Source organism: Nerophis ophidion, linkage group LG17, assembly GCF_033978795.1.
Source record: "Nerophis ophidion isolate RoL-2023_Sa linkage group LG17, RoL_Noph_v1.0, whole genome shotgun sequence".
Lineage (NCBI taxonomy): Eukaryota > Metazoa > Chordata > Actinopteri > Syngnathiformes > Syngnathidae > Nerophis > Nerophis ophidion.
Genome location: NC_084627.1, coordinates 18,683,524 through 18,710,186, shown reverse-complemented (window position 1 = coordinate 18,710,186; position 26,663 = coordinate 18,683,524). Strand labels below are relative to the sequence as shown.

The following is a 26,663-nucleotide window of genomic DNA, read 5'->3' as shown; positions in this document are numbered from 1 at the left end:
TGTACCGATCCATTGTGGTGAAGAAGGAGCTGAGCCGGAAGGCAAAGCTCTCAATTTACCGGTCGATATACGTTCTCATCCTAACCTATGGTCATGAGCTTTGGGTCATGACCGAAAAGATAAGATCACGGGTACAAGCGGTCGAAATGAGTTTCCTCCACCGTGTGGTGGGGCTCTCCCTTAGAGATAGGGTGAGAAGCTCTGCCATCCGGGAGGAACTCAAAGTAAAGCCGCTGCTCCTTCACATCGAGAGAAGCCAGATGAGGTGGTTCGGGCATCTGGTCAGGATGCAACCCGAACGCCTCCCGAGGGAGGTGTTTAGGGCACGCCCAACCGGTAGGAGGCCACGGGGAAGACCCAGGACATGTTGGGAAGACTATGTCTCCCGGCTGGCCTGGGAATGCCTCGGGATCCCCCGGGAAGAGCTGGACAAAGTGGCTGGGGAGAGGGAAGTCTGGGTTTCCCTGCTTAGGCTGCTACTCCCGCGACCCGACCTCGGATAAGCGGAAGAAGATGGATGGATGGATGGATGAAATAAGATAATGGGCCGCAAGCTTGTGATCGATTCAAACAATAAATAATGTTAAGCTTAATCAGTGATCAACAATAATAATTATAAATTTTTTGTGTTTTATTTACTTGTTTGACTTAAGTATAGAAAATATACACACCAGCAGACTGCAATACACACTCCCTGTGCCCTGCTATGATAACTGAGACCTGTTCTGACCCGGACATCTGTAGGCTGCTAATGCATTTGGCAGATGGCCTCCTTCAGTGTTTGTGTGTGTGTGTGTGTGTTTGTTTCAAGCATGTGCATCTGCGAAAGTGCATGTTGGTGTTTATGCGTGCCAAGTATTTGGGCAGAGGAGCAAGTCACTTGTAAAGGACCAACAGGTCATTGAGGTGATCAGGGGGCGCCAAAAAAACCCACGAGCCAATCACAAAGTGACAAGCCGGTGGCGTTAAGCCAGCGCACTCTTCTGACATTTGACCTTCACAGCAGTAACACGTTAACTGATTTAAAGGCTCATTTCCATATTTCAAGGCACAAGTGCACTGAGCAAGCAGTGCTGCCATAAAAACATGCAAAACTGTAATCTCATTCCCAATCCAACAGGTGGTCTTGTTATGGATGTAACCACTTTTCCTGGATCTAGTATCTGCATTACCTCTCATCCCGTCAAAGACAATATAACATACATCCATAAACCTGGATGCATATGCAAAAGTGCAATATATTTATCTGTACAGTAATCTATTTATTTATATCTGCACATTATTGCTTTTTTTTATCCTGCACTACCAAGAGCTAATGCAATGAAATTTCCTTCTTATTTGTACTGTAAAGTTCAAATTTAAATGACAATAAAAAGGAAGTCTAAGTCTAAGACTATCAATAAAACCCCCTTCAGGTCTAACATCTTTGATTGTTTTTATTTTTTGAATATAATATTTTGTTTTAAGGCTATGTGTATCTTGAGATAAATCTGTGGTGAATTGGCACTATATAAATTAATAAAATGTAATATACTTTATTGTTTGAAAACTTGTTTTTTGTGATCATTTTTGAAACTCCACAATACCCGCTATTGCCAAGTATCCATCCATTCATCCATTTTCTACCGCTTGTCCCATTTGGGGTCGCGGGGGGTGCTGGAGCCTATCTCAGCTGCATTCAGGCGGAAGGCGGTGTACACCCTGGACAAGTCGCCACCTCATCGCAGTATTGCCAAGTACTCAAGTATTCAAGTCAAATGTTATTCATATAAAACATTTCACACAAGCCCAGTTAACCAAAGGGCTGTGCAGGAATAAAATTATATTAGTCCAATTGACATTAAAAAAACAGATTTTGACCCACTTATATGGTTGAAGAACAATGAGCCCATATATCCTCTTACTGCCAAGTTAGCCAGGCTGGGGGCGAAAGAAAAGTTAATCTGAGGCTGAGTTGACTTAAAACTGTTTAATGTTGCACTTTTTATATGTAGACGAAAAGTTTTGTCATTTTATTTAATCCGTGCAACAACTTGAGGCAGTTTAACGTTTATGAACGTGGACCCCGACTAAACAAGTTGAAAAACTTATTGGGGTGATACCATTTAGTGGTCAATTGTACAGAATATGTACTTAACAATCTACTAATAAAAGTCTCAATCAATCAATCAAAAAAAGCACTTTATATGTAGAAAGGTTTTGTTAAGAAACCATTCTAAACCTTATCTTATTTAGTTTGTATTTTATATATGTTGACCACATTAACCCTGGCAATGGACCCTGTGTGTATATGTATGTTGTGCCATTGTTTACAAATTTGGTAAATAAATAACTAAAACATTAATATTTTGTTGTTTTCTTACTGTACCGAAAATTAACACAACTGTGACCTCTAAACTGAGGTACGTACCGAACCGAAATTTTTGTGTACCGTTACCCCACTACGAATACCTAATCAGTCTTAGCCTATAGGGATGGGCGATATGGCTTGAAATCTATATCGCCGTATACATTGCAGCTTCCTACAATAAATGGGTTGTACTTGTATAGCGTTTTTCTACCTTCAAGGTACTCAAAGCGCTTTGACACTACTTCCACATTTACCCATTCACACACAAATTCACACACTGATGGAGGGAGCTGCCATACAAGGCGCCAACCAGCACCCATCAGGAGCAAGGGTGAAGTGTCTTGCTCAGGACACAACGGACGTGACGAAGTTGGTACTAGGTGGGATTTGAACCAGGACCCCTCGGGTTGCGCACGGCCACTCTCCCACTGCGCCACGCCGATACAATATTTATCACAATGTATTTGGTGTATAAATGATAATAGAACCATTTCAAAACCGGTTACAAAGCTTATTAATGTACTTGCTAGTTTGCTGTTAATATACGGTTACTTTCTGTTTGAACATGTTTCTATCAACACTTCTGTTAAAATGTGATTAACATTTAGGGCCTGATCTACTTGTAACGACCGGGTCGCATCGTGGTGCGGGTTAAGGCAAAAAAATAAAAGAGCTAGCATGGGAGCTAGAAAACAAAGAGCCTAGCGTGGAAGCTAGTAGGTAGCGAGCAGGAAACAGAAGTTGTCACTTGTTGTAAGAAAACAAACTAGGAAGCCAGACTGACTGACGGGAGAAGGCAGGCTTAAATAATTTCAGCGATTACAAAACACAGGTGTGCGTCCGGAGCAAGCGGCAGGTGAAAATAATAAGTAACTATGGTAACCAATTAAGAGGTGCACAAACAGGAACCGAAGGAGTCCAAAACCAACAGAAAACACAAAAGACTCAAAAATCTATTCACAATATGATCCGGGCAGCGGATCATAACACAACTAAAGGTTTGCATTTACTAAAAGGTGCAAACTTGATAGCACAGGTGCAGAGGAGAGAGAAGAACAGGTGTAAAACAAAAATGTTCAGTTTAGTGTCTTTCAACTTGTATTAACTGACAATGGAACTTTTAACGTATGTAAATACCTCACAAATTCAGGTTTGGCCTCGCTGGCTTTTTGGTTTCCCATCAAGGATATTTTCCAGATGATGGTTCATAAAACGACCTATTACTCGTATTCCTGGTTGTAGTTTTTGCATGTCCACGCGCCAATGAGGATTTTTTTGCCAAAAGGAAAGAACTGCTCGTATCCTCATTCATCAGACCGACAATAGACATCGCAAGAAGTGTCAATTTTTCTGATTTAAACTTCACAGGAAGTTCTCCACCATCCTCGCTACACTGGGCAAGGGATCATTGGATATAAAAAAGTTTAAGTACCAATGATTGTCTCAGACACACACTAGTTAGGGCGAAATTATTCTCTGCATTTGACCCATCACCCTTGATCAGCCCCTGGGAGGTGAGGGGAGCAGTGGACAGCAGCAGTGGCCGCGCCCGGGGATCATTTTTGGTGATTTAACCCACATTTCTAAACCTTGATGCTGAGTGCCAAGCAGGGAGGTAATGGGTCCCACTTATATATGTAGTTTACATGTCGGACCAGCCCATTTAACAGCGACAGAAAAAGCTACATTGAAGTTTTCATTTGATACGTTACTTAATACAACATTATTGCTCGCTTTTTAAAACTGAAATACCGCTATATCGTTTCATATCTACTAATCATTTTTTTAAAAACAGTATATCTGTGGTTAGATTGGAAGTTGTTGGAATCATATAACAGAGTAAAAGTAGAAGATAACTAATTTCCGTTTTAATTACACTTGTACGGTATGAGAGGGTGTGTTTTGGGACCTTGAGAGTTAAAATGACTAAATGAAGGTGAATCCCTCTTTTTTTTTTTCCGATGATAAATTGACTTGAAATGATATACAGTCGCGATCAAAAGTTTACATACACTTGTAAAGAACATAATGTCATGGCTGTATCAAGTTTCCAGTCATTTCTACAGCTCTTATTTTTTTGTAATAGAGTGATTGGAGCACATACTTGTTGATCACAAAAAACATTCATGAAGTTTGGTTCTTTTATGAATTTATTATGGCTCTACTGAAAATGTGACCAAATCTGCTGGGTCAAAAGTATACATACACCTATGTTAATATTTGGTTACATGTCCCTTGACAAGTTTCACTGCAATAAGGCGCTTTTGGTAGCCATCCACAAGCGTCTGGTAGAATTTTTGACCACTCCTCTTGACAAAATTGCTGCAGTTCAGCTAAATATGTTGGTTTTCTGACATGGACGTGTTTCTTCAGCATTGTCCACACGTTTAAGTCAGGACTTAGGGAAGGCCATTCTAAAACCTCAATTCTAGCCATTACTTCACCACTTTTGAAGTATGCTTAGGGTCATTATCCTATTGGACCACCCAACTGCGTCCAAGACCCAACCTCCGGTCTGATGATTTTAGGTTGTCCTTAAGAATTTGGAGGTAATCCTCCTTTTTCATTGTCCCATTTACTCTCTGTAAAGCACCATTTCCATTGGCAGCAAAACAGGCCTAGAGCATAATACTACAACCACCATGCTAGATGGTAGGAATAGTGTTCCTGGATTAAAGGCCTCACCTCTTTTCCTCCAAACATATTGCTGGTTATTATGGACAAACAGCTCAATTTTTGTTTCATCTGACCACATAACTTTCCTCCAGAAGGTCTTATCATTGTCCATGTGACGTCAGATGAAACAAAAATAGTGCAGTTTGGCCACAATGCTCGTGGATGGCTACCAAAAGCGCCTTATTGCAGTGAAACTTAACAAGGGACATGTAACCAAATATCAACATTTGTGTATGTATACTTTTGACGCAGCAGATTTGGTCACATTTTCAGTAGACCCATAATAAATTCATAAAAGAATCAAACTTAATGAATGTTTTTTGTGACCAACAAGTATGTGCTCCAATCACTCATCCACAAAAAATTAAGAGTTGTAGAAATGATCGCAAACTTAAGACAGCCATGACATTATGTTCTTTACAAGTGTATGTAAAGTTTTGATCGCGGCTGTAAATGCTGATGTCAGCTATACTTGGTTATTTAACTCCAGAGTCTCCACTTTATTGTAGCAGCCCTCAGTCTCTTCTTGGATAAAATGGGTCTCCTTTGGCTGGCACTGTCTAATGGAAAAGTGGTATCAATAAATGCTTGCACAATTTTCTCAACTCTATTAGCATTCAAATATAAGTGACCACAAAACTTTGGAGTAAAGTGGATTGAACAAACAATTGAAGTGTCAAAATACTTTTGTGTGTTTCTCATAATCAGAGCCTGCCCAGGCAGCTACAGGAATGAGCGGCAGAGAGAAATATCGTCATCTGACGCAAAAAAAAAATAAAAAAGCGAGTCGATGGGGTGGGTTTTTGCCTGGGCATTGTTTGTGCATGTGCAGTGCAACCATGGCAACAAATGAGGGAAAGACTAAGAAGGTTGGCTTAAGGTGGGTCTAGTCTCTCTGGCTCTCAGAGAGCTACAGTTACACGAAAGGGGGCTGGGAGGGTGTAGGTTGGTCGGGTGGAATTGAGGGAAGGGGGGCCGGGGGGTCACCTTCATGTGCTTGGAAGAAGGAATAACCTGTGGAGTCCCGAGGGGATGTGCGCTCTTTGTTACTGCAAACTGACTGACCTTTTGGAAAATTTGACCTTCTTATTTTTTCAGAGGGAATTCATGCGGCACAAAACAGATTCAAACCTCATTTTGGAGCCTGAAAAGTAGACGTTTTTGACAATAAACCTGTCAAGTGTGACCTGGGGTATGTTCAGTTTTTGAACATACCAAAAATATTTGCTGATACTGAACCGTGTCATTTTTATTTGGGGGGAGGCGGGGTTCTTTATTTCTTCCATTTAAATAATGAATTTATAAAAAACAAATAAATGTCTCGAATGCAATATAAAATAAATATAGCAGTGAAAGTTCAATAATAAGGTCACTTGCATTAAACTTAGAAAATCTAAGACTACGTACATCCATCCATTTTCTACCGCTTATTCCCTTTTGGGGTAGCGGGGGGCGCTGGCGCCTATCTCAGCTACAATCGGGCGAAGGCGGGGTACACCCTGGACAAGTCGCGACCTCATCCCAGGGCCAACACAGATAGACAGACCACATTCACACTCACATTCACACACTACGGCCAATTTTAGTGTTGCCAATCAACCTATCCCCAGGTGCATGCCTTTGGAAGTGGGAGGAAGCCGGAGTACCCGGAGGGAACCCACGCATTCAAGGAGAGAACATGCAAACTCCGCACAGAAAGATCCCGAGCCTGGATTTGAACCCAGGACTGCAGGAACTTCGTATTGTGAGGCAGATGCACTAACCCCTCTGCCACCGTGAAGCCCACTACGTACACCACCTATTAAAAATACAAAATAATTTGTTAAACCTTCCAACACTTCACTCAACATAGATGTCATGCAGTCTTCAAAGCTCCCCCTTTTATCATTCACACACATCACCAGCATCTTTTGGAACAAGGATAAAGTGAAGTGAAGTGAAGTGAATTATATTTATATAGCGCTTTTTCCTCAAGTGACTCAAAGCCCTTTACATTGTGAAACCCAATATCTAAGTTACAATTAAAATCAGTGTAGGTGGCACTGGGAGCAGGTGGGTAAAGTATCTTGCCCAAGGACACAACGGCATTGACTAGGATGGCGAAAGCGGGGATCAAACCTCCACTCCTTAAGTTGATGACACGGCCGCTCTACCAACCGAGCTATACCGTCCTGTGTTTGGCAGCAATTAGATTGGATCAGAATGTTTCAAACTGACACAAATTAGTCTGAAATACTAAATGTAAATAATATGCTATAATCTGTTTTTTAACACATTCTTTATCCTCATACTTTCTCAGTGATATCACTGGGTTTTTTTTACTTTGTAGCACAAAAAGAATGATGCAAATTCTGGATATCTTCCAGGTGAAACAATTTTCCACACAACAAGAATTTACCAATACAGAAACAATGCTAAAAAAATAATAAAAGGTACATAAAAAATGTAAATAAAACTAAAATAAAAAAATAGGACATGTCTGTGCACAGTTCTATGCTATGAGGCGAACTGACAAGAGCTTACAGATAGAATAAAGGTAAAAATATAGTTAAATTATTTGTGGCAGCATAGGAGGAAGTGATGTTTAAGTTTCACTTTTGCGTCTCATTGCACATACCTGAGGTGCATTCAAAGACCCTTGAGTAAAGTTACAAACAGAGGTGTCTCCAGTTTTCAAAGACGGGGGAATGCACTTATAAAAATATAATAAATAATATTGTCATAATAATGCATCATTATTATGATTCATCTCATCCACTGATGATCATGTGTATGTTTATCAGCCAATCTTTACTTTACACACAACAAATGTCAACTAATAAAAAAAAATAATCGTTTTTAAGTGATTATTGACAGATTTTATGATTACCGTATTAAAATTCATATTCTGGTCACTTTTCATTGAATTTAGTGGCATTTTTGTAAAAAATTAAAATTGTTTTTTTTTTTTAATTTTAAACTTGAGGTAACTTATAGCCACTACATGGCCCGCAATTAAAAAACAGGCTTCAAAAGCTGTACAGTGGCAAACTTATGGGGTTAAATACTTCAAAATTTGGGGCGGCTGGTGAAGCAAACAAACACCTTTTGGTGTCAGGTCAGGATGTTTTTACGGGCCCTTCTGTGGTGATGGGAAGTGACGGAGTGAAGTAAACTGAAAAAGGAGCACAATACCTGCTTTGTCAATTAGCCCCGACCAAACAATGTGACCTCCTCGCTTGGGCTTCGGGTGAGAGGTCATGTCATGTGACCAGGCTTGACTATGGCTAGTCTCTTACAAGAGTACATACATGTTGTACAAAACAGCTGTAGTATGTGGGCTTTTTAAGTTTTTTTCAAAGTCATTTTCACAGCCTTTTTCTAGGTTTGCTGGCTCAAAATAAGCCCAAAGAGAAAGCAATGGATAAGCGATGTGTGGTTTAAAATATTCAAGAAGTATCCACAGCGTTGTCGACACTGCTCTCCTCCCCTTTTCTTCCGCTGCACACCAAGAACATTAACCAAAAGGGTAAAGTGGATTTTATTTTGTACTCCTAATCATTGTAGCGACTTGGCTGTTAAGGTTAAGATGTTTTGAGATGCAAAATGTGATTGCACCAGAGGGCTAGTGACAGTGTGTGTGCGTGTGTGCAAGGCAGCTGAATAGGAGGACAGTTTAGCTTCTTTAATAAATAATAAGTTGATCCATCACCTCATTGTTATGTTTGTTTAAAATACAGTAGTGTATAGCACTTCATATTTATATAGCCCTTTGAGACACTAGTGATTTAGGGCTATATAAGTAAACATTGATTGATTGATTGATTAATATTGTGTTACTAAAATAGGGATGTTTTTGAGGCTGGAACCCATTACTCATTAGGGACTGATGTCCCTTTGAGACAGAGGACCCTTTTGAATTTCTAGCGTTTTATTATTATTATTCTTTCTTATTATTATTATACCGCCGCCTCTTTGAGCTGTAATTTGACCCCCTGAACATGCTTCAAAACTCACCAAATCACACACACATCGGGACTGGCGAAAATTGTGGTCTAATCCAAAAACCAAACCCCAAAACTCAAAATTGCGCTCTAGGAAGAAAACAGAAAAAACTATCTCTAACTTCCAGTAGGAATGTCGTAGAAACATGAAACAAAACCCTCTATGTAGGTCTCAGTTAGACCTATATTTCACACACTGACACCCCCAGCTAAAATCAACAAGAAGTTTGCAATTCCCCCTTCAATACAAAAGTTGGCGAAAAAATGTCGCTTTTTTTCAAACATTATCTCTTCTGAGGCCGTTTGTTGTTTCAGCTTCAAATAAACACATAAGAGAGATTGAACCCTTCTGATTAAAAGTTGATGAAAGAGTTTTAATGTTTACATTGTTTCTTTTGAAGAAATTTACAAACTTTTCTATTTACGAACCCTGTTCAAGAGCCAATTGAATTATTATCAGTGATGGAGATGATAGGGCAAAGAATATGTGGTAAAGTTTCATATGAAGTGCCCCGTCATTCATTCATTGATATTCAACGTACAGTGTCAACCTCTCTCTGTACAATAAGCGCTTAGCGTGCATGCGTACATAGTTCAAGGTTACCATAGATCAGACAAAAGGATTAATGTCAAGTTGCATATGGCGAAGCATGACACTGCATTTTTTCCACATTGTATTTCATAGATAGTGGTGTTAGTATACCCTGGAGGAGTTCATCAGTCTGTTGCAAGCTTTTACACAATTATAATCTCACTTGATTAATTTGCTCTCTAAGCACTCTCGCTTATCCTCTCAAGGGTATGCAAGGGTCTGTCTGACCTGCTATCATTACAAGTCAATTTGTTGCCACTTTGCATTAAAATCCTCTTCTCTTCTCGCTGAATTGAATTTGGGATGAATGTCCCTTTAATAATTCAGAGAGGGAAAAGGCCAAGTGCAGCAGGCTCTTGACCTTAGAATTCCGGTCCACGCAACACGGCACGTTCCAACCCGACTCATTTGTGTGTTTGATTGTGCCGCTTAGGGAGAAAAGTGGAAGAATAAAAAAGTCACACACGCCACAGAGGTGTCAGGAATATTTCATGAACCTGGCTCTCCTCCAACTGCCACTTTATCTTCACCTGACAGACAACCGCGTAAAGTTCATTCAAGTAAATGTTGTAAAAGATGAGATTTATTGGAAAGGCTGCATGCCATGTTACAACACAAGAATGCAAAGTATGCTCTGAAGTGCAGTGAACCGTGTTTGACCAAAAACTGTCATTTTGGGCTTTTGTTTGCATAGATACAGCGTCTTTGAAGTCTCGCAAACAGTTGCTAAGGTTGGTGGTATGGTGTTCTTGGGATGCAACTCGGTATTCTTCTTCCTCCAAACACGACAAGTTGAGTTTATACCAAAAAGTTATAATTTGGTTTCATCTGACCACATGACATTCTCCCAATCCTCTGCTGTATCATCCATGTGTCCATTTTGGTATAAACTCAACTTGTCGTGTTTGGAGGAAGAATACTGAGTTGCATCCCAAGAACACCAAACCTACTGTGAAGCATGGGGGTGGAAACATCATGCTTTGGGGCTGTTTTTCTGGTAAGGGGACAGGACGATATATCCGTGTTAAGGAAAGAATGAATGGGGCCATGTATCATGAGATTTTGAGCCAAAACCTCCTTCCATCAGTGAGAGCTTTGAATGGTTGACTTATTGTCAACCACATAATTTACAAATAAATTCTTTAAAATTCCTATAATGTGAATTCCTTGATTTTTTTTCACATTCTGTCTCTCACAGTTAAAATGTACCTATGATGAAAATTACAGACCTCTGTCATCATTTTAAGTGGGAGAACTTGCACAATCGGTGGCTGACTAAATACTTTTTTGCCCCACTGTAATTTGCTGACCTTAAACTTCAGTCTTGGTTTGTTATTGTTTTTTTCTTAGTAGTAGTCATAATTCTATGGCTCAGACAAATTATTAACCCGGTGGGGTTCTCTGAGTTGCTGCCAGATGACTGGAGGCGGGGCAGTATACTTCACTTCTGAAAACACAGGGTAAATCAGCTGACATACAGCAACCACAGAGGCATCACCCTCCTTTCCATACCCGGTAAACTCTTCACCCGCATCTTACTCATCCGCACTTTACTTGCAACCAATTAGCGGACGCCGCCAACGACAAGCTGGATTCATGCCAAACCGTTCCACCATGGATCACATCTCTGCTCTCTGGCTCATTATAGAAAGGACTGGCACCTCTTCATTGTCTTTATTGACCTTAAGGCTGCCTTTGACACAGTGGACCATGGGACCCTCTGGAAAATCCTGAAGTCCCTCGGAGCCCCAACCAAAATCATCACACTCTTTAGACAGCTGTACTAGGGTGCCGACAGCTGCGTACCAGTCAATGGTCGGGATTGTGGTTCCCATAAACAGAGGGGTAAGGTAGGGCTGTGTCGCGGCTCCTGAGCTCTTTAATTGCGTCATCGACCCCTTGATGTTATGTGTCTGCGAAAGGATCCCCGAGGTGCCACTTGGTAACCACACCTTCAAGGACCTCGAATACGCAGATGACACAACCCTGCTGACCAGCTCTACGAAGTCCTCAATGTGTGTGACGAGGAGTCCAAAAAGTTAGGCCTGAAGATGTGGGGCGGTATAGCTCGGTTGGTAGAGTGGCCGTGCCAGCAACTTGAGGGTTGCAGGTTTGATTCCCGCTTCCGCCATCCTAGTCACTGTCGTTGTGTCCTTGGGCAAGACACTTAACCCACCTGCTCCCAGTGCCACCCACACTGGTTTAAATGTAACTTAGATATTGGGTTTCACTATGTAAAGCGCTTTGAGTCACTAGAGAAAAGCGCTATATAAATATAAGTCACTAGATAAGCTGGCCGAAGACAGAGCTTATGCATGTAGGCAAAGTACCTGATCCATCATACCTGGGCTCGACAATATCAAACCTATACCGACCGATCTTAAACCTGACATTGACAGACGTCGTGCCATAGCAGTCTTTGTCATGCAGTCCCTTTGGAGACCCTTGTGGCGATACCGGTACATATGACGGGAGACAAAGCTTAGGGTCTACAATGCCTCTATCATCCCCGTTCTCCTGTACGGCTCTGAAACATGGACGCTGACTACCACCCTGGTTTTGATACCAGGGCCCCTCAGGAGGATTGAAGGCATCGCATGAATATAAAGAAAGTATTCAGTTGGGATAGGCTGACAGATTTATACAGTAGGTTCTGTTTTTTTCAGTCACCATATAGTTAACAGGTACTAATAATTAATGTTATCCATCCATCCATTTTCTACCACTTGTCCCTTTCGGGGTCGCGGGTTGTGCTGGAACCTATCTCAGTTGCATTCGAGCGGAAGTCGTAGTACATCCTGGACAAGTCGCTACCTCATCGCAGGGCCAACACAGATAGACAGACAACATTCATAATATATATATATATATATATATATCCCCGTGTGTCAGTAAGGTGGGCGGGGTTGGGGGCGCTGGGGTGTAAAATATATTCAGGAATGGATGCAAAGGATTATGGGTATTTGTTGTGTTGCGTTTATGTTGTGTTACTGTGAGGATGTTCTCCCGAAATGTGTTTGTCATCCTTTTTATGTGTGGCTTCACAGCATGGCGCATATTAGTAAGAGTGTTAAAATTGTTTATATCACAACCATCAGTGTACTCTGTATCACCCAGTATGCCTTTCAATCTTGTACGTGTGATTGCGGAAGCTGCATATAACATGTTACTGGACTAATAATCGGTTTGTACATGTTGTTGAAGGTGTCAAAGGCAATGGCTACACTTCACGCCCTTATTCTTGTCATCTGGATGAACACCATTGGATATTCGCGAGAACGTTAGCGCCTCCCATTGTCTTCTTTGTTCTATGAAACGATTTTAAATAGCTCTTTGAGAGGTAAAGGTGGCCGACCTCTGATGTATTTCAACGGGCGGGTGGCGGGCGGTTGCAGTTCTGATAAAATGTTGGTTCGGGTGGACGGCGGGTGGATGACGACTTTGGTGATGTGGTTGCGGATTATATAATTGGCTATCCGCTCATCTCTAATATATATATATATATATATATATATATATATATATATATATATATATATATATATATATATATATATAGTAAGATAAGGGTTTATTCCTTATGATAAATGTGAAAATTATGAAAATAATCAACTTGCAACAACAAAAGTACACTGTATATTTTCTTTTGACTACTAAGTAGTAATCAAGTACCTGAAAAGTTCTCTTTTTCATATATCGCAGACAAAACTACTGCATTGCTAATTCGACAGGTGGTCTTGTCAGGCCAAATACACTCCCTGCTTTCCTAGCCCTAGTCACTGCTGTACCACTAATCCATTCACGTAGACCCCGACACATGACGCACACAGACCATCTACATACATCAATGTACTTTTAGTGGTACAAACTTTTCAATGTTACCATCTAAGGTGCAACCCTGTTGTTAATTTTTTTTTCAAATTCTAAGAGTATGCCCAACTTGACTGAGGGCATTCAAAGTAGTCCATAGGGGGTGGAGAAAAGGGGGTGAAAGGGGGGGGAAAACCCCTTCCAGCTAGCCACCACATCAAAGACTTCATGGTGATTACTTAGACTTAAAACTGCACAAAGAGCCCATAATTGTTTCATGTGTGGCATCAATTAATTCATTAAAAACTTCCACATGCTAACCATTAAGACAAAATCCCTGGCAAGAAGCCTGTTAGACCGCAAACCAAATTTTGATCAGTATAATACATCTTAAATCTGGGATCAGGATCATAAGTTTGTCAGACCATTTACACATTTGAAGCTACACACATGTAATTTGTTAACATTGATCCTAATAAAAATGTAATCAATTCATCCTCTACACTGAAGCAACACAAGAAAATTCTCATTACAAAATTCAGCAAAATCCACTCACAACTTGAGTTTAAAAGCAACACACACCATATTTGATCAAAATTGATGAATATTTCCTGTGTTACAAAACCAATCCAGATATGGACCATGATCAAAAGTCAATCCATTCCCCCAGTTTATATTGAAGCAACATTCCGTATTCAAGCCACATCAATTTACAAAATCTGATCCAAAGCATCTCGTCAAAATCTGTTCACCGATCTGTGTAACAAAACTGATCAGTATTCTGATTATGGTAGAGATAGGTACCTTTCACATATGAACTGATACAAAGGTTATATCGACGGTACCAATTTTCGGCAATTGTTGTTTATTATAAAATCTAATTTGTTTAACATAACTTTGTAAAATGAGCTGATTATGATAACTGTACTGTTCAGTTGTTATATCTGTTTTTTATTATACTTCCGAGTCTCATTTGTGAGTATTATATAGTACAGTGGTTCTCAACCTTTTTTCAGTAATGTACCCCCTGTGAACATTTTTTAATTCAAGTACCCCCTAATCAGAGCAAAGCATTTTTGGTTGAAAAAAAGAGATAAAGAAGTAAAATACAGCTCTATGTCATCAGTTTCTGATTTATTCAATTGTATAACAGTGCAAAAATATTGCTCATTTGTAGTGGTCTTTCTTGAACTTTTTGGAAAAAATGATATAAAAATAACTAAAAACTTGTTGAAAAATAAACGAGTGATTCAATTATAAATAAAGATTTCTACACATAGAAGTAATCATCAACTTAAAGTGCCCTCTTTGTGGATTGCAATAGAGATCAATCTGGATTCATGAATTTAATTCTAAACATTTCTTCACAAAAAAATAAATCTTTAACATCAATATTTATGGAACATGTCCACAAAAAATCTAGCTGTCAACACTGAATATTGCATTGTTGTATTTCTTTTCACAGTTTATGAACTTACATTCATATTTTATTGAATTATTATTCAATAAATATATTTATAAAGGATTTTTGAATTGTTGCTATTTTTAGAATATTTTAAAAAAATCTCACGTATCCCTTGGCATACCTTCAAGTACCCCCAGGGGTATGCGTACCCCCATTTGAGAACCACTGATATAGTTGACTTTCCATTCTAAGGCATTGGTTTGCAGTAGTGTACAGTTTATACTTTATTGCCTTTGCCATGAATCTGAATGTGCCAGTTTAATGTTTATACTGTAAGTATCAGAATCAGAAGAATTCTTATTGCCATTGTTTGAGAATGGGGTTCACAAGTATTGCCTTCAGTACACACTTTCGGTTTGATTGTAACATACATCTTAGTTGTAGTAATCATTTTCAATTTTGGAGGTGTTAAAATGCATCCATCCATCCATTTCTACCGCTTCTCAGCTTTTGAGTGTTTTCTATCAAGTACTTGCTTTGCTAATTTTGAAATTTCAACATTACCTAGAGCAGTGGTTCTCAAATGGGGGTACGCGTACCCCTGGGGGTACTTGAAGGTATGCCAAGGGGTACGTGAGATTTTTTTAAAATCTTCTAAAAATAGCAACAATTCAAAAATCCTTTATAAATATATTTATTGAATAATCTTTCAACGAAATATGAATGCAAGTTCATAAACTGTCAAAAGAAATGCAACAATGCAATATTCAGTGTTGACAGCTAGATTTTTTGTGGACATGTTCCATAAATATTGATGTTAAAGATTTCTTTTTTTGTGAATAAATGTTGAGAATTAAGTTCGCTGCGATGAGGTGGCGACTTGTCCAGGGTGTACCCCGCCTTCCGCCCGATTGTAGCTGAGATAGGCGCCAGCGCCCCCCGCGACCCCAAAAGGGAATAAGCGGTAGAAAATGGATGGATGGAAGTTCATGAATCCAGATGGATCTCTATTACAATCCCCAAAGAGGGCACTTTAAAGTTGATGATTACTTCTATGTGTAGAAATCTTTATTTATAATTGAATCAACAAGTTTTTAGTTATTTTAAATTTTTTTCCAAATAGTTCAAGAAAGTCCACTACAAATGAGCAATATTTTGCACTGTTATATAATTTAATAAATCAGAAACTGATGACATAGTGCTTTATTTTACTTCTTTATCTCTTTTTTTAAACCAAAAATGCTTTGCTCTGATTAGGGGGTACTTGAATTAAAAAAAATTTCACAGGGGGTACATCACTGAAAAAAGGTTGAGAACCACTGCCTTAAATCACCCAAACTGTACGCTGTATTAGTTTAAAGGCCTACTGAAATGAGATTTTCTTATTTAAACGGGGATAGCAGGTCCATTCTATGTGTTATACTTGATCATTTTGCGATATTGCCATATTTTTGCTGAAAGGATTTAGTAGAGAACATCCACGATAAAGTTCGCAACTGGAGAAAAGCCCTGCCTCTACCGGAAGTCGCAGATGATGACGTCACATGTTTGATGGATCCTCATGTATTCACAGTGATTTTAATTGGAGCCTCCAACAAAAACAGCTATTCAGACCGAGAAAACGACAATTTCCCCATTAATTTGAGCGAGGATGAAAGATTCGTGTTTAAAGATATTGATGGCGACGGACTAGAAAAAAAAAAAAAAAAAGTTAAAAAAAAAAAAACGTGATTGCAATCGCGTTGCATTGAGACAGATTCTGATGTTTTTAGAGACATTTATTAAGATAATTCTGGGAAATCCCTTATCTTTCTATTGTGTTGCTAGTGTTTTAGTGAGTTTAACTGCACCTGATAGTCGGAAGCGTACGTCCACGGCCGGGCGTTGACGCACAGTGCTTCAGGGAAGTCGACGGCAGCTGTACGCGAGGCACAAGCTCAGCTGATATCCGGTAAGTGGCGACTTTTTAACCACAATTTTCTCACCGAACCTGCTGGTTGACATGTAGTCCGCTGTGATCCATACTAAAGTTTCACCACTGTGAATTTTAAACAAGGAGCCACACAAACACACGGTGGTGTGTTTGTGTGGCTAAAGGCTAAAGCTTCCCAACTCCGTCTTTCTACTTTGAGTTCTCCAATATTAATTGAACAAATTGCAAAAGATTCAGCAACACAGATCTACAAAATACTGTGTAATTATGCCAATAAAGCAGACGACTTTTGGCTGTGTGTGTGTGTACGCAGCGCTCATATTCATAACAGCCCGTGACGTCACGCGTACACGTCATCAATACGCGACGTTTTCAAGAAAAAAGTCCCAGGAAATTTAAAATTGCAATTTAGTAAACTAAAAAGGCCGTATTAGAATGTGTTGCAATGTTAATATTTCATCATTGATATATAAACTATCAGACTGCATGGTGGGTAGTAGTGGGTTTCAGTAGGCCTTTAAGAGAGGAACCTGGTAGATGTTGTGACCACTTAAAGACCACAATCAAATAAATGCAAACATAAAACTGATCAGTCATTGCTTGGTTTGGACTGAGGCGGGATACCACAAGGTCTATAGGCGAGGTTCGCCTCCTCCCCGCGGTACTTGAATTAAAAAAATGTTCACGGGGGTACATCACGGAAAAAAGGTTGAGAACCACTGACCTAGAGGTAATGTTGAATTGTCCATACTGAAGGTTGGTTATTTTTATAAATGTCCTGACCAAGTCCTTGATCCGAATCCAGACGATGTTCAATACTAAATTGAATGTGAATTCATCACTGGGAGTTTACGTGATCCTGGTAACCAAAACTCATGCACACAAATAAAACCTAGCCTTCTTCTCGGTGGAGGTATTAAAAAGCCACCGGTGGTCAGACTGCATGGTTGCTGCTGGGAGCTCCTCCCACACCCCTTTCCTCCTCCCACAGGCTGCTGCAGAGGAGTCCTGCTGCACCTCTGCACAGCACACACACTCGGCGCAAACAGCAGCAACGTGCGTGCCTGCAAGGACAAGCGGAAACAAGCTGCGGCTCCCCCGCCTTGTGAACCTGTCTGCCGGATAAGACAAGACGGATATATGCGTGCCCCTGGAGGGATTCAAATGCACGACTTTTATTCTGCGGTCTTTGGGGTGCATGTTTTTGGTTGTTGAAAGGGGTGGATTCTGTGTTGCCAGGCAAAACAAGAAAGTCAGAGCAGGTAAGCTGCACTAACCTTCCTAATGTGGCTTATTGGGCTTAAACATGTGGCGCCTTTTTTTTATACATTTTTTCAAATGGAAAACATTTTTTCAATTTCAATTTTTAAAAACCATATTTTTTAAATGGCGACAACTTCTCCTTATAATTGTGATTCAAGAAATTTTGCTCACTTTTCAATAACTTCTTGACTAATTGATTCAGGTGGCTCTCACACATGTGCACTAACTCCAGGACAATAAGTGTTCTGATACTACACTACTGGTATTCAAAGTGCAGTTGGAGCAGCTGCTGTGTGTTGATAAGCCCTCCAGCTTTTACTAACCTTTTATTACTGCTCCCCTCGGCCACCATGTTTGTAGTCTTGCTCAGTCACAAGTAAGAGACCCTCTTGCCTTTAGTGGCGTATGGCAGGCTCTTCCTGAAAAAAGCATGCACAGGAACCTATAAAAAGGCATCAAAAGCAGCTTTTTACTCTGGCAATTACTGAGGACACTGTCATCGGTAATGAAGGGTTTTATTATATTGAGCCTCTTTGTTTTAATTTTTGATCTATATATTTGTTATGTTTCTTTTTCGTACACTTAATAGCATGACAACACAAAATGGGAACTTATTTTTTAGCACTTGTAAAAAACTGTCCAAGTACTGTGTTATATGCATTACAGACCAGTAGTTGGGAGACATCACAAAAGAACCGCCTTTTGGTAACCCTTTGTTGATGTGTGTGTGATACATAAATAAGGATGGTATTTGTGTAAGGCAGGTGTGTCCAAAGTGCGGCCCGGGGCCATTTGCGGCCCGCAGGTAATTTTTAAAATACGATTGAAATTTTTTTTTTTTTTTAAAAGTGATATAAAGGAGCAAACGGGTGAAATGTAACAAGAAAATGTTGCAATGTTTACTCTAAAGCTGCCATGCAGGCTTTTTCTTTCTTTAAAAAATAATAATGAATCAAAATCAATGTCATTATGAATTGTTGACCTATTCAAGGCTCCAATTACGTCACGTAAAATGTTCCACTTTGAGATATTTTTGGGGGAATATGTTGCATATTTTTTGTTTGTTATATAAAAAACTGAGCTGTTTTTTTTTTTTAAAGAAAGGCCTAAAACGAACAAACAAAAAACAGAAACAACAATAAAACTTATAATTTACGGATAGATCTGAAGTTGATCTCGAGATTATTTTCTTAAAAGTAAACAGTAAAAAAATGTATAATTTATTTTTTAACACTTTAATGAGTAGGAGGACCCTTTTGGATCCCCAATAATTTCAGTGTGATTTTTTTTTAAGTGTCATTGCTCAAAAAATAATAATGAATTAAACTCAATGGTGTTATTAGTTATTGACTTTTTTAAGGCTCCAATTATTATATAATATCAAATATTCCACTTGAAAAAAATATTGGGTGATAATATTGCATATTTTGTGTTTTTTTTTCAATCTAAAAACACGGTTTCCTCTGACAAAAAGAGCATACAACTTAAATCTTTAAAATCATTATATTGACAGATGGACTTAATGTTGATCTGGAGATTTAAAACTTGAATAATAATAAAACAAAATAATACTGAATAATGACACATTTTTAATATTTTTTTAACCAAAACCCTTTGGGGTCCCCGGGATCAAGCCTGAGTAGAGGCCTAAATGTATATTGGTTACACATATATTGTATTGGTTTTTAAAATAAAAAAATGTCAAAATGGCCCCCGTTTGCTTTGATTATTCAGTCTGCGGCCCTAAGTGGAAAAAGTTTGGACACCCCTGGTGTAAGGTAATGCAGGTATTATATATGGTGATTGAGATTGTGTTTTTAGCAGTTCATTTTGTGACATCTTTGTAGGCTACTGAAAGAAAGAAAAAAGTCAAAACATTATATTTTTTTGTTTAAAAAAAATGTCTTTACTGTGTGGGTTTTTGTGTCATCTTATCTTTATCATGTTTAGTAGCACCACATTGAATCGGAACCCACTCCACAAATTATATTCCAATTTTTATAGGGGAACTGCAATTTTGGGGGAATTTTGCCAATCATTCACATTCCTTATGTAACACAAGAACACATGCTTTTCTTTTTTTATGCATTCTAAATAGTAAATAAACGCGATCAAAAGTTTGCTTACAATGGAGCCAATTTGAGTCGCTCTATCCTGCCTATAAAGCCCTAAAAAAAACACCTCCATTAAGGTTTTATATATATTATATAAGTATGTGTGTATAGTAGTCACGGGCACATTTATGATAATATTTACCGTAATATTTACCTATTTTGCTCATTTTAGGCATGCACCCCGCAATAATTTAAAAAACGCAGCGCATTTGCTTTTTTCTTTGTTAACAACATAACTGAGTACGACACTGCAGACTTCATGAGAGCCAACAAACATGATAAAACATCACCTACTGTACAAAGTCTGCTGTTATTAGGATGCCGACTGATGGAATATTGTTACAGTCCCGTTTAGAGGAATAAAGACTGACAATCCTAGCGAAGAAAAGGTGGGCGGACCAACTCGCCGGAACACATCCTCAAGCTTCTACTGTCCAGGTGAAAGGCATTATTTATGATCTGAAATAGACTTCCACGAGCAAAGAAGCGAGGAAGCAGCTCCCCAGTCAACCATGACAACATTGCCACGCAAGTTTGGGATCATGGCATCGCTATAAATAGTTTGTCTGTGTTATGGCTCATAATATCAATATCACTAATACTTGCTTAACATTTAGGTCACAAAATAAAAATAGAGAATTGGTGGCACATTTTGGATAGTTATTTATTGGGGGTTTTGGGCGGAATAGAGGACATCACATTGGCGCTGTTGTAAGCAGACTTTCATTTACCTTTATTTACGAGTTACAAGGCATACATCCGACGTCATGTCTTTCATTATGATTGTGAACGATAGACAAACTTCCCCCAAAAAGTGCAGTTCCCCCTTAAATCACCTATTGTGCTTAAAGGGGAACATTATCACAATTTCAAAAGGGTTAAAACAATAAAAATCAGTTCCCAGAGGCTTGATTTATTTTTCTAAGTTTTTTTCAAAATTTTACACCTCCCGGAATATCCCTAAAAAAAGCTTTAAAGTTCTTGATTTTCACTATTTGCGATGCGACTGTCCATTTCCCTGTGACGTCATACAGGGCTGCCAATACAAACAACATGGCGGTTACCACAGCAAGATATAGCGACATTAGCTCGGATTCAGACTCGGATTTCAGCGGCTTAAGCGATTCAACAGATTACGCATGTATTGAAACAGATGGTCGGAGTATGGAGGCAGATAGCGAAAACGAAATTGAAGAAGAAATTGAAGATATTGAGCGAATAGCTATTGACGCTATTCGGCCATAGCATGGGTGTACCTAATGAAGTGGCCCATAGCATGGCTGCCTTATTAGCATCGCCGGTAAAATGTGCAGACCAAACGATCAGGACTTTCGCATCTTGTGACACTGGAGCAACTTAAATCCGTCGATCTGTAAGTGTTTGTTTCACATTAAATGTGGGTATCCAGTTTCAAATGTACATACAGCTAGCGTAAATAGCATGTTAGCATCGATTAGCGTAGCATGTTAGCATAGATTAGCTGGCAGTCATGCCGAGACCAAATATGTCTGATTAGCACATAAGTCAACAACATTAACAAAACTCACTTTTGTGATTTTGTTCACTTAATCGTTGCAAATGCATCTGCAGGTTATCCATACATCTCTGTGCCATGTCTGTCTTAGCATCGCCGGTAAAATGTGGAGACACTCTGGCACATTCAATGGGGGTCTGGCGGCAGACACTTTCGCATCTTCGGGCCAGTGGTGCAACTTGAATCCCTCCCTATTAGTGTTGTTACACCCTCCGACAACACACCGACGAGGCATGATGTCTCCAAAGTTCCAAAAAATTGTCGAAAAAACGGAAAATAACAGAGCTGAGACCCAATGTTTACAATGGGTTGAAAATGAAAATGGCGGCTGTATTACCTCGGCGACGTCACATTTTGACGTCATCCCCTCCAGAGCGATAAACAGAAAGGCGTTTAATTCGCCAAAATTCACCCATTTAGAGTTTCTGCAACATCAAGGTATATATTGACGCTTGCATAGGTTTGGTGATAATGTTCGCCTTTAAAGCCACCAGGGAGCACAGTTGCTTAGCTAAATGTATTGCTAAAATAGGCTGTGACGTGGATATATGAATCTTACCACAACTCGCCAGTCCATTGGATTCCGATTCTTGGTGTGACAATTCGATTCAACGCGATTCTTGCAATTTATTATTAGGTGTAAGAATTATAACCAAAAACTTTTTAAAACAGGTCACATAATCTCTTGTTGCACGCTGACATATGACGTACAGTCGTCGCTCGCCACATCGCACTTCAAATATTTCATCTTCGACACCGCAGATTTTTTAAAGCATATTCTACAATTCTGGGGTCCTAAATTAAACATTTTCAAGCAAATAAGGCTAAATAAACTAAAATTATAAATAATACAGTAGTATTGCCCACGGGAGATTAATCAGAAAGCACTGTTTAGTATCGTGGCCGCTGATTGGCCAAAATTAAAAGAGTGTAAAGGTGACTAAAGTGTGGTATTTTATGTCTTGAGAGCTCTCATAATGTTGAAAAACATATTTAGGTCATAAACAGGTATTTTTTGCTCAAGCTCTGATATTTTTTATTCGTAACCTCTGATTCCTAGTTTGGGAAATGTTTGGAACCCATCCATCCATCCATCCATTTTCTACCGCTTGTCCCTTAAACGGTCGTGGGGGGTGCTGGAGCCTATCCCAGCTGCACACAGGCGGAAGGCAGGGTAAACTCTGGAACCATTTAACATGTATAAACGAGAAAATTATGAATCGATTTAGAATCTTAATACGTAAAAATTGCAATTTGGATGTGAATACATTCTTTTCAGCACCCATACTGGTATTTATTAATTTGTTCTTACAAACTAGCATCAAAGTAATCGTTATCAACATCAGCAAATTCCACATTGACATAGTTTTTCCTATCTCTATAGCTGATGTTTTCTTAACATCGTCGTGAAATATGTTTCTGCTATTTTGAAAGTTGTCAAGTGACTAAACTTCTGGTGTTTTTCTGCTGTTGGAGGAAGTGAGAAATATTGGACCTTGAGCTTGAGGAGGTGTGGGGAATGTAGACAGCGGGGTCTAGCTCTTGTCAAACAATCGGTGGACGCAGGAATGACCTAAATAGAGACGTAACGTTAGTTTGGTTTGTTTGGCAGACAGAACAAAAATGTTGAGTATTCACAGATGACTTTCCAACATGTCCTCTCCCTCTTTGTTGTTGTCATTGATCCTCTGCTGGTAAAGTGATACAACAGATCAACTTACAGAACACAACTCAGCCGGCTCAAAAATCTAAATTAGGATCAGCATTAAATGGCAGACTTTCATGGTTGACCACTTTCTCCGCATGTCTGGTTTTTATTCAGAGAAATTCTGGAAAATGTTGAAAAATGCACCAAAATTTTTTTTTTTACATTGATTATACACCTTCTAATCAAAATGCATTTTATTCGTTGGGATATCCCCCAGACTTGCTCAAAGTTTTGCAAAATTCTGAAGTCACTTTTGCGTAACAAGCAAGCTTGCTGATAGATACAACTTTTTCACTTCCGATAACGTAACGATATTTGAGATGTGAGTATTGGTCAATAGCAATGTTAGTCCGATACGATATCAGCACAACTCATACCACATGCTTGTGTTATTCTGTAGTGTAGAATGTTACAAAAGGCTTTGAAGTAAAATTATCCAGAGCAATATATAGTATACGACGAATACTAACTAGAGATGTCAGGCCGATATTATCGTCCGATAAATGCTTTAAAATGTAATATCGGAAATTATCGGTATCAGTTTCAAAATTATCGGTATCGGTTTTAAAAAAATGTAAAATTTATGACTTTTTCAAAAACGGCGCTGTGTACATGGAGATAGAGCGCCAATAAACCCTAAAGGCCCATTCACATAATATCTACGACTTTTCACACACACAAGTGAATGCAAGGCATATTTGGTCAACAGCCATAAAGGTCACACTGAGGGTGGGCATAAAAACAACTTTAACACTGTTACAAATATGCGCCACACTGTGAACCCACACCAAACAAGAATGACAAACACATTTCAGGAGAACATCAGCACCGTAACACAACATAAACACAACAGAACAAATACCCAGAACCACTTGCAGCACTAACCCCGCCCCCCACAACCCCGCTCACCTCAACTACTTCATGCTCTCTCAGGGAGAACATATCCCAAATTCCAAGATGCTGTTTTGAGGCATGTTTAAAAAAATAATGCACTTTGTGACTTCAATAATAAATATGGCAGTGCCATGTTGGCATTTTTTTCCATAACTTGAGTTGATTTATTTCGGAAAACCTTGTTACATTGTTTAATGCATCCAGCGGGGCATCACAACAAAATTAGGCATGATAATGTGTTAAGTCCACGACTGTATATATCGGTATCAGTAATTAAGAGTTGGACAATACCGGAATATCGGATATTGGCAAAAGAGCCATTATCGGACATTTCTTAAACTATTCTATTTATTATTGGCCTATTATACATTTGTTGATGGCGACACCTCGTGGTCACAATAATTTATTAAGTTCATGATGCAGACACGTTTGCTACTGGATACTTAGGTACTAATATACGCTGTTCCCTTCTACACTTTGTACATGTAAGTAATTTAATAATTTGATACTTGTTTGTATTTACAAATATTTTTTAGACTGCAATATTGTTCATTTAAGGACATGTTTTATGTATGTCTAGCTTGTGTACTATTGTCTGCTTAGCTGTTGTGCAGCTGCTCGCTCCTCGTAGCCTACCATGTTTACTTTTTGTAAAAAAAAAACTTTACAAGAGTACAAGAAAAGACCAAGCATATGCTTATTGGAGGACATTTAGATTTTATCAGGCTGTCCTACTTTTGCACAAGTAAATACACTGCATGACAGATACTTTTTTTATTTTTGCTGATATCAATATCAGATCAGGACACCCCAACTAAACAAACCAAAAAAGTGAATAATATATTGCAAGGTTGATATCTGTCAAGCTTTTAAATAAATAAAATAAAACGTGGTATAAAAAGGCAGTGATTAAATGCTTAAAGCTTATTATAGACAAATTGTATCCCAAAAAATATGAAACATTTAAAAAAAATATTGATTTTTTTTAACCGACGGATCAAAATTGTGCGTTTTAGTGCCTGATACAAAGTAAACATTTTGTGAATGACGTCCATAGTAATAGTATAATCAAATTTTGTTTGACACCTGCCATCTACTGGCTTAGCATGCATAATATGATGTTTTGGCACATTTGTAAACATACCTTAACTCAGTGGTTCTCAAATGGGGGTATGCTTATCCCTGGGTGTACTTGAAGGTATGCCAAGGGGTACGTGAGATTTAAAAAAAAAATGTTATTCTAAAAATAGCAACAATTCAAAAATCCTTTATAAATATATTTATTGAATATTACTTCAACAAAATATGAATGTAAGTTCATAAACTGTGTAAAGAAATGCTACAATGCAATATTCAGTGTTGACAGCTAGATTTTTTTGTGGACATGTTCCATAAATATTGATGTTAAAGATTTATTTTTTGTGAAAAAATGTTTAGAATTAAGTTGATGAATCCAGATGGATCTCTATTACAATCCCCAACGAGGGCACTTTAAGTTGATGATTACTTCTATGTGTAGAAATCTTTATTTATAATTGAATCACTTGTTTATTTTTCAACAAGTTTTTAGTTATTTTTTATCTTTTTTTCACAATACTTCAAGAAAGACCACTACAAATTAGCAATATTTTGCACGGTTATACAATTTAATAAATCAGAAACTGATGACATAGTGCTTTATTTTACTTCTTTGTCTCTTTTTTTCAACCAAAAATGCTTTGCTCTGATTAGGGGGTACTTGAATTAAAAAAATGTTCATAGGGGGTACATCACTGAAAAAAGGTTGAGAACCACTGCCTTAAATCACCCAAACTGTAAGCTGTATTAGTTTAAGAGAGGAACCTGGAAGACGTTGCCACCACTTAAAAGACCACAATCAAATAAATGCAAACATAAAACTGATCAGTCATCGCTTGGTTTGGACTGAGGCGGGATACCAAAAGGTTTATAGGCGAGGTTCGCTTCCTCCCCGCGGTTGTCGTCACAGGCACAACTAAACAAACACAGAGCAAGTAGGCGCTTTCCTGCCTAAAGTGAGTCAGAGTGAACCAAATCAAATGTAAACATGCCTTCATTGTATCTTCTTTTACTAACCAACAGGAAGACGCCACCTTTCTAAGTCAACACATTTTTCTCCCTTGTTCTAAAAGCTCATATTTACGTATTTCAGCACGTGTGCTACATGTTTGTGGATCTTTTTAAAGAGGCGGTCTCATGGGGTTGTGTGTCAGTGCGGCACCTCGTTGAAAGGCAATTAAAGCGGTGTAAGGAAAATAAAGCTGGGGTGCAGCCAGATGCCGGGGAACAAATGATCCCTCTGAAGTAGCGCTGATCCTCTCACTGTCGCTGTTGTACAACAGGAGGAAGGAGGTGCACTTTGTTTGTGCGCAGGAGGAGGCTT

The 26,663-nt window shown here is 38.8% G+C and overlaps 1 protein-coding gene across 2 annotated transcripts in view; it reads left to right on the top strand.

Annotated features, from left to right (window-relative positions):
* Positions 1-17,771: 17,771 nt before the first annotated feature.
* The window catches only part of LOC133536167 (inactive tyrosine-protein kinase PRAG1), a 35,122-nt gene continuing 26,230 nt past the window's right edge, over positions 17,772-26,663 (top strand). Inside the window, exon 1 of one of the 2 annotated variants that reach the window (XM_061876446.1) lies at positions 17,772-18,011. The gene's annotated coding sequence lies outside the window, so the exon portion shown is untranslated. Of the gene's footprint in view, positions 18,012-19,772; positions 19,791-26,663 lie in introns of those variants that run through there. The other variant, XM_061876447.1, reaches the window with a different exon arrangement.